This window comes from Lactuca saligna, chromosome 5, assembly GCF_052625555.1.
Source record: "Lactuca saligna cultivar CGN05327 chromosome 5, ASM5262555v1, whole genome shotgun sequence".
NCBI lineage: Eukaryota > Viridiplantae > Streptophyta > Magnoliopsida > Asterales > Asteraceae > Lactuca > Lactuca saligna.
The window spans coordinates 120958225-120973581 of record NC_136421.1 but is presented as its reverse complement, the minus strand read 5'-3'; the positions used below and the strand labels follow the sequence as shown (position 1 = coordinate 120973581).

The 15357-nt window shown below is 35.5% G+C and overlaps 1 long non-coding RNA gene across 1 annotated transcript; it reads right to left on the bottom strand.

Moving 5' to 3' along the window:
• Nucleotides 1–9020: 9020 nt before the first annotated feature.
• LOC144998251 (uncharacterized) lies at nucleotides 9021–14037 on the bottom strand. The gene is made up of 3 exons (XR_013660215.1): nucleotides 13466–14037; nucleotides 13299–13373; nucleotides 9021–10986 (listed from the first exon to the last, which is right to left on the bottom strand). It is a non-coding gene; the product is annotated as an uncharacterized LOC144998251 (long non-coding RNA).
• Nucleotides 14038–15357: the final 1320 nt, after the last annotated feature.

Here is a 15357-nt window from a genome sequence, read left to right as displayed (position 1 = left end):
AACTAGACCCGATCTTGCATTCTTGGTTGGAATTGTTAGTCGTTACATGAAAACACCGAAAGTATCACATATGGCGGCGGTTAAACAAATACTACGGTATGTGAAGGGAACTGTCGGGTATGGTATTTTCTATCCACGTGGGAATCATGGAAAGTTAATGGCATATAGTGACAACAATCATAATGCGGATGAAGATGATGAAAGAAGCACTACGGGGCATGTGTTCTATCTTGGAAAATCACCCATTACTTGGTGTTCACAGAAACAGGATATAGTGGCATTGTCTTCATGTGACGCCGAGTATATGGTTTCTTTAGCAGCAAGTTGTCAAGCTATTTGGTTAAAAGATTTGACAGAAGAAGTGTTTGGGACAAGTGACTAGGAGGTGGCTCTTAAGATTGACAATACGTTAGCTATTGTGTTAGTTAAGAACCCAGTATTTCACAAACGGAGCAAACATATCAAATCTAGATATCACTATATTCGTGAGAGGGTTGAAGAAAAGGAGATCTAGGTTGAGCATGTGTGTGGTAATGAACAGAAAGCTGTCATTTTAACAAATGCACTGGCGAGGGTTAAATTTGAAGAAATGAAGAGGCTCCTGGGAGTTGAAGATCTTACTATTCAGATTCAGAAATTACGGAGGTGATTGTTGGAAATTTCTGAATTATCCTTTATACGATGATGTATATAGGAGTTATCTAGTTTTGTGGGGTGACAAATTAGATACTGATAAGGATTGATGCTAGGATCCTAAATTATATACTGATAAGGATTGATAAGGAGATCTAGGTTGAGCATGTGTTTGGTAATGAACAGAAAGCTGTCATTTCAACAAATGCACTGGCAAGGGTTAAATTTGAAGAAATAAGGAGGCTCCTGGGAGTTGAACATCTTACTATTCACATTCAGAAATTACGGAGGTGATTGTTGGAAATTTCTGAATTATCCTTTAACGATGATGTATAATAGGAGTTATCTAGTTGTGTGGGGTGACAAATTAGATACTGATAAGGATTGATGCTAGGATCCTAAATAGATGCAAGTTTTTTATGTTTTGTATTTTATATATATATATATATATATATATATATATATATATATATATATATATATATATATATATATATATATATACACACACATGCTATGTTATCAAGCTGTGATATCAAGCATGATCCGATTTAGTTTTTTGTGTTTTAGTTTTTCTCAATAATAACCATTGTTTGTTTGGTTAGATCTTGTTTTTGCTTTGAGATTAAAATTTGTTGGTAAATATCCATTGATTTTCAATTATTAATTGCCATCAAGACATAGTATTGAATATTTGTCGCAATATATTTGTGAATTTGGTATAAGTTTGAAAATTGGTGGTGGATTTATGAACCTTCCAAAATTAACTATAGGTAATGTAATAATTTTGTAAGGAATCTCTTGCATCTTTTGCATGGTACTACACCATTAGTAACACGAAGAAACCCTAGACTCCTTATCCGATACAACATATATCGCCGCTAATGCTCTATATTCATGAACAAACAACGAGGGGAAAATAATAATAAAAAAAGTGTTAAAACATCCACACAATTGTAAGGGTGTTCTTCTACTACAAATCATTTTACACGAAATCAACATCTAATACAATAACAATATGCAAGTTTTCATACTACTAAAAAATGAGTCTAATGCTAACTTTTGAAGACAACATTTTAGTATAATTTGTAACGTCCCAAAAATACTAAGTAAAAGTTTCATTTTTATACAACCCGAATATAATAAGTAAAAATTTCATTTTTAAACAATCCCTATTAGTCCCTTTCATAAATGCATCTGCGTGATAAAAAAAAAAAAAAAAAAATCATTAATTTATATAAGAAACATATTTTTATCTTATACACCTAATATAGGCAACATACTAAATATTTTACACATCATCACTTCATAAGGAAAGAAAACAATTCTTTTAACGAATACAAACAACATACTTAATCATTTACATATAATAGCAATGTACTTACCTTTTAAGTTTTCCCAAAGAGTCAAAAGCAATATCACAAAAGGGAAAGTTTCTTACCATCAATCACTTGCTCTGTTTGTACAAATACCAAAGTGTGTATTAAGGAAAAAAGGAATATAACGTCTAACAATGAAAGATATAAAGAATCTACAATGATTTCTGTACCTTCACCCTTCCTCGTGGTCTTGATATCGAGAACCCATCCCTAAACATGAAAAATGCTGAATTAAGAAGAAAAAAAATATTAAGTGAGTTGATTGAACATCATTAAATTTGATTCCTGATAACTAGTAAGAAATAAGATATATCTCATGAGAATTAAAATGGAAGTATCAATCATTTTCTCTTGAGGTCATTGGTAGTAGTTCTTGTATAGAATTAGCTAAATCATATCACTCCACAAGTTGCTGCAAATGTAAGTCATGGATGTAATCTTTATTTTCAAACAAAAAAAAACAAAAATCATGATTTTTTAGTTTAATTAGGAAGTAAATCTAACCTATTATCAAGATTCACCAAGTAGAGATACTAAAAATGCAAAAGTACTTGAGGTAGAGTAGATCCAGCTAGTCATCTTTTTAGTTTTTCCAAATCGTTATGAACAGACCCACCATAAGCTTGAGGTATAAATGAAAGACTATGTTTACCACCATCAATGGAAATTTCAAGATCAATCGTGGTTTCTCATAAATTAGGTCTTACAGATAAAAATTAGGAACATATTGTTGGGGTTGAAACACACTTTTGTTCAGAACTAGAACAAAAGAGAAGAGCTTACACGCTCAATATTACAAGAAAAAGAAACAACCCTCTAATACTCACTCTAAGTATTACACACTACACTCTCTGTTTTGTGGTACCTTACAACTAAGATTACAACTTCTATTTATAGTAAAGCTAGCCACTATAAGTACCGTGGCAATTTATTCTGTTAATTGTTTGAAATAAAGAGGCTGCCATTTCTAGTTGTTATGCTCAACAAAGGAGGCATTCATTTGTCAACTAAAGAGGGTGGTGTAGCTACTCGTGGCAGGTTCACACCCAAGTAGGTTTACACTCACATTCTCCCCCCTTAAACCGAACTTGGCTCGAGATTCGTCACTCCGGTCATTTTTCGTATTTCACCATGTTTCACGTATGCTAAAGCCTTTGTAAAGATATCTGCCCGTTGATCCTTCGAGTTGACATATTCCACTATAATTTGCCCATGTTCACCACATTCTCATATGAAGTGATAACGAATGTCAATATGTTTGCTTCTTCTATGAAACATAGGATTTTCATCAGTGCAATTGTTGACTTGTTATCAACATATAAGGTGATAGGCATGATATGATGTCCCGTGAGCTCCTTCACGAGATTAGCAAGCCAAATGGCATGACATGCTGCTGTTGTAGCTGTCGTGAACTCGGCTTCACACGTGGACAAAGCAACAGTCTTTTGCTTTTGGGATTGCCAAGTTATCGCATTCCTTCCTACACTTGTGCTCTTGCTATCAACAAGGTCACCTCCAATATCACTATCGGTAAAACCAACCAAATCTTGAATTTCATGACCTATTCCATTGTTGAGTCCATAATCAACGGTTCCTTTTACGTATCATAATATTTGTTTCACAACTTGGAAATGCAAAGTGGTTGGTTCCTCCATGAAACGACTTGCAATTCCAACCGAAAAAGACAGGTATGGTTGAGTGTGAGTTTAGTACCTCAAACAACCTACCACTCGCTGATATTCATTTGTATCAAATTTTTCACCATCTTCATCCCTCTAACCTTCAACTTAGGTTCCATTGGTGACGTTGTCAGATTGCAATCCAGCAACCCAAATTGCTCTAAAATCTTCTTTGCATAAGTCGTTTGTCGCCAAGATATTCCACACATCTTTTGCAAAACTTCGATTCCAATGTAGTAAGAAAGTAATCCCAAGTCACTCATTTTGAATTCTTTCTTCATTTGTTCTTTGAATTCAACAACGTCGTTAGTGTTCGACCCGGTAATGATCAAATCATCAACATAGACGCCAAAAATAAGAATTTCGACTTTTAACTTCCTTTTGTAAACAATTGGGTATTGTGAAATTTTTGTAAAACCAAGTCTTTTTAAGCTTTTATCCAAATAAATGTTCCAAGCTCGAGGAGCTTGTCATAGACAATAAAGAGCTTTATAAAGGTTGAACACCTTGTGACTTTTTGCTTTATCAACATATCCTTCTGGTCGGGAGACATAAACCTCCTCTTTGAGATCTCTATTGAGAAAAGCCGACTTGATATCGAGATGATGGACAACCCACCCATGTTGAGATGCTAAGGCAAGAAGGAGCCTTATGTTGTCAAGTCGTGCTACCGGTGCAAAATTTTCGTCAAAGTCGACTCCTTCCTTTTGTACAAATCCTTTTGCTACAAGTCGAGCTTTATGATTCACCACTTTTCCCAAGTTGCCTTTCTTCACTTTAAGCACTCATTTCAAACCGATTGCTTTGTGTCCGGGTGGCAAATCGGTATGTTGTCATGTCTTGTTCATCTTGATTGCATCCAACATTGTTTGCATAGCCTCCCGCCATTCCTTAGAGGTTACCGCCTCTTTAAAATTCAAGGGTTGATCCGCTGCAATCATCAACAATTCTCCAGGTTCAAGGAACACATTTTCGGTTTCAGAATTAATATCGGTTGACGGACGCAATCCCCTTGGCCCAATCTCACTAGAAGAGATTTCTATATGGGGCGTGGTTGAAGAAAACAGGACTGAGACAGGAGTTTGTGGAGTTGGTTCAAGCGAGTCAAATTTAGCATATGGTTGTCCAACTTGGATAACACCGATTCCTGGACTATTTATTTGTTCTGGGTTGATTTCATGGTCATTTTGAGGTGTTTCGAGGTGTATTTGGGGTTGTGGTTCAATTATGGTAAACGTCTTAGGAGTCGCCATCTCTTCTTTTTTGTTTTTGTACCATTTCAGTTCCTCTTTTTCGTCAAAAACAACATTGCGACTTACTCGCAACTTTCGGTCTTGCGGCTCAAACAAACGGTTTCCCTTAGTTTCATCTTCCACACCTAAATACACCATCTTTTTACTTCGATCATCAAGCTTCTTCAAGTGACCACCTAAAAGTTTAGCAAAAGCAACACAACCAAAACGTTTAGATGTTCAAGGTTGGGCTTTTTGCCAAACCATGTTTCATAAGGCGTCTAGTCGAGAAGTTCTTTTGTTGGCAAGCGTTTGAGAAGATAAACTGCATGTCTAACCGCTTCTCCCCAAAACTCTACCAGAACATCTACCTATGATCAGACTTCTTCCCATGTCCATAGCGGTCCGATTTCTCCTTTCGACAACTCTGTTATGTTGAGGCGAATATAGTGTTGTAAGATGCCTTTGAATACCATTTTCTTCACAAAATAATGAGAATTCTTTTGAAGTGAACTCTCCCCCTCGGTCCGTTTGAAGTGTCTTTATTTGATAACCCGAATTTTTTTCAACCATCAACTTGAACCGTTTGAAAGCGCTCAAGGCTTGAGACTTCTCTGATAGCATGTAAACCCACATCCACCGGCTAAATCGTTTACTAAAAGGAGAAAATATTTACTCCCTCCAACAGACATAGATTGGGTTGGGTGGTCAGTATTTGGAACTCCGGTTGCCATATTCTTTCCGGACAATTTCTTTAAGGCGAGAAAGTTAACATGACCAAGTCTAGAATGCCATATCCAAGCTGGCTCGTCTTTTGTTTCTAAAAGACAAGTATATCTACCGATCCTTAAAGGAGAGTATAACCGGTTTGGGGATCGTTTAACTCTCAAAAGTAGAGTATTGTTTCTATCAGACAATGTCAAATCCGACCCATCCATTATGACCCGACTCCCTTCCTACGTCATTTGTCTAAGACTAATAATATTGTTTTTTACACTTGGAATGAAATATACCTCATTAAGGAGTCTTTGGTCACCATTTTTGCTATCGAATAAAATCGACCTTTTTCCCAAAATAGCGATAGTTGAACCATCCCCAAATCTCATGTGACCCATAACGTGCTTGATGTGCACGAAAGTACCCACTAATTTTAATATTTATAACCTAAAAAACTTAGACTAACTATGCACTTATAGGCAGTGTACCTAGTCAGATTACAGTATAGCTTAGGTAAGTCGGGTGTCGATCACAGGGAACGGTGAATTAATTTAATATATTTGATTATAGGTTACAGGTCACACGAAAAGAATAAAAGAAATAGTTTAATAAATCTCAAACGAACAATCAATTAACAATTATCGATAAACTAACAGGAAAGCAAATCTCTTCAGGTACTTTGGTTTAGATAAATTACACCTTAAAAACATAGACAATTGCATACACAAATTCATTTATTCATGTTCACCGATTCCTAAATTGATTAGATTCGTGTTCACTATAACTAATCCTTTAGCAAACAAGTCAATTCAAGCAGTGATCAATTGATTAAACTAACATGCTTCCTAGTGTTCAGTTCGTATCAAGCAAGCTTTGTAAATATAGTTAATTTAAACATTTAATTAACCTCTTGTTGATGGTCATCAAACAAGGCTCACACATTAAATTACTTATTCCCAAGTTAATCCTAGTTTCACATTCGTTATTTCTAGTCTTATAAATTTAATGGTCATCAAAAATCATAAGAGACAAGCAAATCAAGCAGGTGTTCATACAACTTAATTCACTTAACAATTAACAGCAAATAATCATCATTAACACATGAGGATCTTTGAACAAGCTTGGCAAGATAAATTAAACACAAATAAATTATTTAATATAACAATTATTCTAAGAATCAAAGCTTCATTCAATCGTAAACACAAAATAAAAGGTTTTTACACCCAAATCAGAAACTAAATACAAAAAGTACCATAATGAAGTGCTAAACATGGTCACGTTAGCAATCCATATGATTACCGACATGTATCCGCTCTCCAATCCTTCAGATCTCTGCTCCCGTTAGCTTAACCGCCTTTCGGCCGCCTCCTAGACCCTCAAAACGGCAACTATGAAGTTTTCTTGTTGCACAAGTCGAAGTGGAATACCATAGATTCTTCAAAATGGTGGAATGATATGGGGTATTTATAGTTGATGGATATGGATTTATATGGAATATTAGAGTTGGATTGGAATAAGGAAACTAATGTGGCTTAGGGATTAAGCAAATAAAGATAAGGAAAGTGGTGCTTGGAGAATAAGTAACTTGGAGGGAATTTCCGTCCAGCTTTTATGCTTCATCTTCAAGTCCGATTTTGGATAAGATAAGTGTCGAATTAGCCAAAAGTCCCTCTCACATAAGTCGTAGGAAATTTCGTCTAGTTTTCAGAACATTTTGAATCTAGTCAATTGGACTTGTGAGTCATCAGATATACCCGAAACACTGAAGAGGGGTCAATCTGCCAGCAATATCCTTTTTGCATCTTTTCAGCTCCATTCTTTTTCTTTTGCATTCCATCTCCCATTTTAACTGTAATTAAATATTTCAAAGCATATTAAGTATATTTTAGTTCTAAATAATAATATTAAAGGCTAAAATATTAAGATATGTTATACATAAATATATATAAAAATACACATATCAAAATACCCCACACTTAGCCTTTGCTTGCCCCCAAGCAAATTTACTTTTATTTTACCAATATTGCACTAAACAATCCATTTAAAACTCAGCCATTATGCCAAGACCTCAACGCATGCATTTGTGTCTAAAATTTTCCTAAAGTACCCCCCCATACTTTAAATACTCACAATCTTCATAAACACTTGCCCACTTTTTCCGAACAATGCTCATTTTATGCAACCCTCCGAATCCATCCGCAGAAAACCTCCTAACCTCAAGGTATTTTTGATTGAGCAACCTAACCATACATAATCTAGAATTACAATTTATGATACCACTATGGAGCTTTTTAGGAATTCTTCACTTTCTTAACAATTTGATCTTTGATTTCATTGAATTCACCACCTTATTTGATTTGATTTCTTGGTATCTTCAACTTTTTGAATTTCTTGGAATTTTGATCTTTTGATCTTCACTTTATTTGCTCCAAAATTCTTCAAACTTTTTCGTAATTCTCTCTCTTTTTTTTTACATGTACCTCTCTTTTTTCACTCAAAACCTACATGCTTAAGCAGAGGCGCTCAACCTCAACCTTTATTGGTTAATGATAATAATTTTCCTGGATACATTTCAGGTTTAGGCTGCTAAACATATTGCATCCTTCAAACCGAGCGGGGTTATGTTTTTGTTCCATGATTTCACTAAAATAAGGGAAGCCACAAATGCACTATAACGTATATTGGCTCAACTAAACATTTGAGTTCTCATCGAATCATCTCATACAATATTAGCAAAATTTTAAATTATCACTAGATTTTTCTAAATTAAACTATTATTTCAAGTTTTCTTTTAAATTATTAAATTTCCTTAAATCTAGCAATTTCCAACTATTATTTCATTTTTATAATTTACATTTACCGACCCCTACCCCACACTTATTTCATACAATGCCCTCATTGTATGCTAAAAAAAATTAAGAACATAAAAAGGGAGAAAAAGGAACAGATTCCCCTGGGTAGTTGTGGCGAGATCGAATGGGGCTGCTACAGGTTGCTTCAAATATTGCTGAAAAACTGAAAACTGGAACTGCTGCTTTTGAATGTGCCGGAAAATACAAAAGAACATTGACTTATGAAATATGGTGCGAACGATTGCAAACTAAAGCAATGTATAGTTACAGACGCCACTCTTCGAAATAATAATCCCTCCAAATATCGATGCGCACCCCACACTTATTGAAAGTCATGGCTCTCAAGTGTCAACTTCAAACCCTCACACGGTTTTTTCTCTCGTGACAAATCAACATTCGACCCCAATTATTGAAATTTCTGAAAGTATCTGAAGGGTAAAAGTTCTGCAAAGATCTGAAACATCAAGAGCATCAACATGGAAAACAAATTTTAAACAAACTAAAAATAAAAATAAAAACTCACTAAAATAACTAAAAAGGATATCACGATCACATGTCTTCGTCAAAATCAAACTACAATTGTTGATTAAATCCCTTGCATGCAAGAGGTGGTTTGTGAAAACAAAAACTTACGGGACCTGTCAGACTATTTCCTTTGTTTTCTTTGCACCATTAACTAATAAGTAGAACAAGAGTTGACCCAACTAGTCAAGAGTAGCAAGAGTTCAGTCTTCCACTTAACCACCTCGATACGCCTTGCTATACTACGCCTCGTGGATTGAGTTGGACAAATCACCAAAGTAGTAGACTAAACAAGTCAAAAATTCCCTAATCGCTTGCAATCTCGAAACCCATGCAAAAGGTAAAGCCAATCGATGTGTATGATCACAAATTCCTGCAAATAACAACAAGAACCTTCCCGACAAGCGAAATGATATCAACGAAAATAAAACTAAAAAAATAAAATAAAAAACTAACTAAAAATAAATAACGAATAATCAAATAAACAAAATTAATTGAAAGCCATTCCCCGGCAACGGCGCCAAAAACTTGATGTGCACAAAAGTACCCACTAATTTTAATATTTATAACCTAACAAACTTAGACTAACTATGCACTTATAGGCAGTGTACCTAGTCAGATTACAGTATAGCTTAGGTAAGTCGGGTGTCGATCACAGGGAACGGTGAATTAATTTAATATATTTGATTATAGGTTACAGGTCACACGAAAAGAATAAAAGAAATAGTTTAATAAATCTCAAACGAACAATCAATTAACAATTTTTGATAAACTAACAGGAAAGCAAATCTCTTCAGGTACTTTGGTTTAGATAAATTACACCTTAAAAACATAGACAATTGCATACACAAATTCATTTATTCATGTTCACCGATTCCTAAATTGATTAGATTCGTGTTCACTATAACTAATCCTTTAGCAAAAAAGTCAATTCAAACAGTGATCAATTGATTAAACTAACATGCTTCCTAGTGTTCAGTTCGTATCAAGCAAGACTTGTAAATATAGTTAATTTAAACATTTAATTAACCTCTTGTTGATGGTCATCAAACAAGGCTCACACATTAACTTACTTATTCCCAAGTTAATCCTAGTTTCACATTCGTTATTTCTAGTCTTATAATCTCAATGGTCATCAAAAATCATAAGAGACAAGCAAATCAAGCAGGTGTTCATACAACTTAATTCACTTAACAATTAATAGCAAATAATCATCATTAACACATGACGATCTTTGAATAAGCTTGGCAAGATAAATTAAACACAAATAAATTATTTAATATAACAATTATTCTAAGAATCAAAGCTTCATTCAATCGTAAACACAAAATAAAAGGTTTTTACACCCAAATCAGAAACTAAATACAAAAAGTACCATAATGAAGTGCTAAACATGGTCACGTTAGCAATCCATATGATTACCGACATGTATCCGCTCTCCAATCCTTCAGATCTCTGCTCCCGTTAGCTTAACCGCCTTTCGGCCGCCTCCTAGACCCTCAAAACGGCAACTATGAAGTTTTCTTGTTGCACAAGTCGAAGTGGAATACCATAGATTCTTCAAAATGGTGGAATGATATGGGGTATTTATAGTTGATGGATATGGATTTATATGGAATATTAGAGTTGGATTGGAATAAGGAAACTAATGTGGCTTAGGGATTAAGCAAATAAAGATAAGGAAAGTGGTGCTTGGGGAATAAGTAACTTGGAGGGAATTTCCGTCCAGCTTTTATGCTTCATCTTCAAGTCCGATTTTGGATAATATAAGTGTCGAATTAGCCAAAAGTCCCTCTCACATAAGTCGTAGGAAATTTCGTCTAGTTTTCAGAACATTTTGAATCTCGTCAATTGGACTTGTGAGTCATCAGATATACCCGAAACACTGAAGAGGGGTCAATCTGCCAGCAATATCCTTTTTGCATCTTTTCAGCTCCATTCTTTTTCTTTTGCATTCCATCTCCCATTTTAACTGTAATTAAATATTTCAAAGCATATTAAGTATATTTTAGTTCTAAATAATAATATTAAAGGCTAAAATATTAAGATATGTTATACATAAATATATATAAAAATACACATATCAGTGCTCATCTAGTTCGCGAAACTTTGAGCGGTCTCCAGTCATGTGATTGCTAGCACTGTTGTTGAGATACCATACCTCGGACCCGACTCGACTTTCTCCAGATGCAAGATGATTAACACAAATCATCTCTCTAAGAGACACCTTTTTGTGTTTCTATTCTTGTGCGACTTCCATCATCAAAATAGGCTCTTCTTCACTGGCTTGAGTGAGGTTCGCCTCCTCACCTCGATTCTTGTTTGGACACTCCAAAGCATAATGACCAAATTATTCACAAGTAAAACATTTGATTTTACTTTAATCCTTCCGAGAAGGATTATGGTCATTCTGATTTGTATTGTACTCGTGACTACCTCATTGGCCACGTCCACGACCTCGGCCTCGTCCCCATCCCTAGTTACCATGTCCTCCTCATCCTCTTGAAGTGTTTGATGAGTTTCTCTCGCCAGTTTGCTTCGAACGAGATGCCCACTCGGCATGTGTAAGCAATAGAGAAGGTCCTCCTTCTTTTTCTCCATAGCTTCGAAGTCTCTCTTCACGGGTCTTAAGAAGACCCACAACTTCTTCTACCGTCATATTCTTCAAATCTCCAAATTGCTCGATAGATGTTACAATTTGTATAAATTGTATCGGTACGGCTCGTAAAAACTTCTTCACAACCATAATTTCATCAATCTTTTCACCTAGAGATCGAATGCCGGTTACGATAATATTCAATCTCATGGAAAAATCATCTACCGATTCACTGTCTTTCATCCGGATCACCTCGAAGTCACTTCTCAAGGTTTGAGCTTTTGCCTCCTTGACACGATCGACTCCCATGTGAATCATCTTGTGCGTTTCCCATGCTTCTTTAGTTGTGCCCATCTCAGCTAACATCAGAAGTACGTCCTCTAGAATTGGTTGATAAATAGCCGCAAGAGCCATCCGATCTTTACATTCGTCCATTTCTGCACTTTTAATTACATCCCATACTCCTTGTGGTTGTAAATTCACTCGCATTTTTATGGCCCATACCGCGTAGTTCATCTTTGTGAGCATTGGATAGTGTAATGTAACAATACTGTCTTTCCCGATCCTTTGTATACTTTCAACTTCGACATGAGAAGATGACGAGGTTGGTCTAGTCATTCTTGGCATATACTTGGGCATACACGACTATGATTTTTTTTGAAGTATAGGGACTAGTATGAACTTTTCTGAAGTTCAAGGGGCGAATATAACTTTTACCGAAGTTAAACAGGGGTTAAATTGAAAATTTTCTAAAAAACGAGAGCAAAAATGCAATTTTTATGAAAAACAGGGGGTAAATTGCACATTTCGAAAGAACATGGGCTAAACTGCAATTTCTAGAACTTTGGTCAGCTGCTGACATCACTGCTACAGTGTTGCTACAGTACTTGCTGACGTCACTTATGACGTCACCCTTTTACTCAGGCAGACCTCCGGCAAACTCGTTTTTTCGGTAGGTTTGACCAACTTTGACCGGTGATTTGGAGGCCTTTCGGTGGTCAAAAAATTCAAAAAAGTATATTTTTGGAATCCTCGGGGGGAGACCTTTCCAACGGTTTACTCCGAAATTGTTTTTGAGACAAAAAAATTTTGACCAAAAAACAGAGAATGCTCCCCGTAGCTTAACCAAGCTCTGATACCACTTGTTGGGGTTGAAACACACTTTTATTCAGAACTAGAACAAAAGAGAAGAGCTTACATGCTCAATATTACAAGAAAAAGAAACAACCCTCGAATACTCACTCTAAGTATTACACACTACACTGTCTGTTTTGTGGTACCTTATAACTGAGATTACAACTTCTATTTATAGTAAAGCTAGCCACTATAAGTACTGTGGCAATTTATTGTGTTCATCGTATGAAATAAAGAGGCTGCCATTTCTAGTTGTTATTGTCAACAAAGGAGGCATTCATTTGTCAACTAAAGACGGTGGTGCAGCTACTCATGGCAGGTTCACACCCAAGTAGGTTTACACTCACACATATTACCTTGAGTGGAATCGTGCTCAATGCAATATTTGATCTAAAAAATGAAGTAGGGAAAGGAATAGTTTCGGAACTAGAGGCGACAATTAAAAATTATAGAGGCTATGATGGATGTGTGTCTTTAGAGGGACACCACATTTAAGAAAACATTTTCAGATAGACCGCTTGAGGTGAAATCTAAAGGAAAGGAGATATTTGTACCTCGATAATACTACTTCACCTTCCTGGCTTTAAAAACACCATTTCTCTTCTTTTTTTTTTTTTTTTTCAAAAGCCCTAAACAATAAAAACGGCATAAACAGATTGAAAGGTACATTATGAAATTATAGAAAAAGATGTAGAATTGGAAGGAGATGAGAGATCTGTACATGGAATTTGACTGGTATTTGTTGCTAGAGAGAGATGACGAAGCAGGATAAAGACACGGGTCAAGCCGATTTGAGGTAATGCACGGTAGGCGGAGTGGAGGCGGCGCCGATTATAGAGAGTCGAGCGGGATAGTGGAGTTTGCAGACGATTGACAAATCTATCATAGAAGAGGGGAGGACCGTTGTCAAGAAGGAGGGGATGAGATGAGAAATGAGAGGAAGCAGTGTAGAGGCACAGTGGGAGTGGAGATTGTGGTGGTAGGGTGGAGGTATCGGTGTTGGTGGTCCTGACGAAAGTGCTACTCGAGATTGTAATCATGTATGGGAAACATCGTAGGTTGGATACGACGTGTATTTTGGTCAGTGCAGAGGTAGTGTTGGATAGCGTCGCAGGTAGTGTGTGGAATTACTCGCATTCCTTTCATTCTAGGGGAGAAGCAAAAACAGATCAGTCATTGATTAGGGTGTGTTAGGAAGATTATGAGGAAAAGCCAAATGAAATGGGATGAATTTGGGACTTCTGAAAATTTTCGGGAATTTGAGGCACTCAATATATTCAGGAATTTCGGTGGTTGAAAACATACAATTTGATGAGTTATAAAAACTCAAACTCCCTCTGAATACTAGTTTCATTTTTCAACATTGGCATCATAAAACACTTACAGTGACATATTTTTTTATTGTTACTATTTTTATATTTAGACACACATAAAAATTAAAATGTCACGATAAAATACTTTTAGTTACATGTTTTTTTTAAATGTCATAATAAAATATTTATAGTCACATGTTATTTTTTTCATATTCAAAATTATTAATTTCAGACATGCATATGAATTAAATTGTCATCATAAAACTTTTATTGCCTCGTGTTTTTTTAAATGTTATAATAAAATAATTACAGTCAAAATGATTTAATTTGACTATTGGCAAGTATTTGTCACATTTTTTTATGTAAAACAGTAACAAAATGTGTGAATATAGTTTGCAATGGTGATGGTTTTTAATAAAATACGTAACTAAAGCATTACTAGACTTTGATTAATGACTTTTAATGACACAATTAACCAAATATGTGACAACCATGTTTCTGAAAAATGTGGCCATAGGTGATTTCAACAATGGCTGATCATTTAATTAATCTTGCTTTATTGGGAAAATAGGGGTGCTGGTACTTTGCTGACTAATGGTCTATCCCGAAAAAATTTATAACGATACTATGGAGAGAGACAGAATGATGTCTTGTAAAAGCGGCATTTGGGGCAAAATCATTAAGATGGATTGAAATCAAGGATAGCAATTTCTCGGCGTACTCCTTCATCTTCATAAATGATGAGATTTTGTCAAAATATAATACGTGCAACACTATTTGGAATCGCATAGCACCTGACAGGCAAACATGTTTGATTTGTTTTTGAGGTTATACCATGTGGGTTCTCCTGTAATAAGATAAAACATAACAAGATCAAGCTGCCTGTCACCTCTGCTCTGATGACCCTGTTGTGGATAATGTAGATATGGTCACGAGTTGTCATCAGTTGCAAATCCAGGAGCAACAAAGAGTAAGTGGCTGAGATCCAGCCTTGGATTGGTGAAGTATTAGAGCTAGAAAAGATGAATAGTTTTGTTGGTTAATCTTGTCCATCGACCCCTCGCAAAGATTGCCTCAACTAAATGTAACTCTAGCCTCTCACTAGCTTTGTTTTTATAATAAAAAAAACCCTTTCGTTATAAAAACATCACATAAGTAATGCTGACATATATTTTTTGTTGCTTATTGTGCCTATTCAATGTCTGAGTAGATATGAAAAAAAATTCCACCAATAAAGGCCGAACTGACATTTTCCAATACGGGAAAGTATTGAAAGGTTAATACATTTGAAATGTTTATG